A 1,164-nucleotide genomic window follows, 5' to 3' on the forward strand; every position below is an offset into this window, starting at 1 on the left:
GTCGTGTTGTAGTGATTTCACCACGCTAAGGCTATCCGAGCAAATAAGTGCATGTTTCTTTTTGCTCGATGCATGACGAACCGCAAATTTTATAGCTGCCAATTCTGCATTGAAAATGCCGGCGTGAGGTGTTAGAAGAGATTGCCGCACTTTCATATAGGAGTATCCGTTGGCTTGTTGTTCTATGACCGCATAAGCTGCTGTACCATTTAGGAAAGACCCATCCGTAAAGTAGGTGGTCTCAACTGGTATTTTGCTTTTATACTCTAAAAATTTTTTTTTAAAGAAATCAGGACACGTATTGTTTTTATCATGTGAACTAATCGTAGTATCTATCGTTATGTTAGTGCTTGTTGGAATGTTGTTTGTTGGTTTGTTTGGTATTGGAGAGTTAATATTGGTCAGATGTATCAGAATGTGTTGAATGCTTGAAGCGTACGTGTTACTTTTGATGATTCTCTTGTAAGCATTTATATGATACCAGAAAGTGACGTGTAGTGCGTGTGAAGGTGTTGTTATAGATTTAGCTGCTAAATTTAGCGAACTGTTTAGCAGCAAAGACTCAAAATCTTTGTATTGAGCTTCAACGACGAGAGCATCCTTCGGTGTTGGTGTTAGAAGTCCGGATGCCGTTCTGTAACATTTATTTAAGGCTACATCTATTTTTTTAATATTCATTTTTGAGGTCCATCCATAGAGCGTTATGCAGTGCCGCAACACTCCTGTGAGCGAACGACATATTGAGAGTGCAGTACACTCCGAATCGTGGTTCTAGTAAAATCGCAATTTCGCTTCTTGCAGATGTGAAGAGCTTCTATTTTGTCACCAGGTATAACTGCGCCTGTATTTGTTGCCCATTGGTGTATTTTTGCGTCGAGGATATTTAAGCTTCTGCTCACTTCCTCTGCTGTTCCAGAGGCCAGGGCAAAGATATTATCCGCGAAAATACCCATATAATCTATACCGGATTGGTTTACTAACAATTTGGAGAGCGTGTTTGTGTAAATATTAAATAACAGGACCGATAAAGGGGAACTATGAGGTAAATAATTTATATTAGAAAAAACGAAATTAGCCATATGCACACTTTCGTTAGAAAACCGAAATAATGCATATAACAAAAACCGAAATAATGCATGCATGCACAATTTCGGTTCAAAACCG

Source organism: Rhagoletis pomonella, unplaced genomic scaffold (genome assembly GCF_013731165.1).
Source record: "Rhagoletis pomonella isolate Grant_MI unplaced genomic scaffold, Rhpom_1.0 Rhpom_scaffold_02361, whole genome shotgun sequence".
NCBI classification, from domain to species: domain Eukaryota; kingdom Metazoa; phylum Arthropoda; class Insecta; order Diptera; family Tephritidae; genus Rhagoletis; species Rhagoletis pomonella.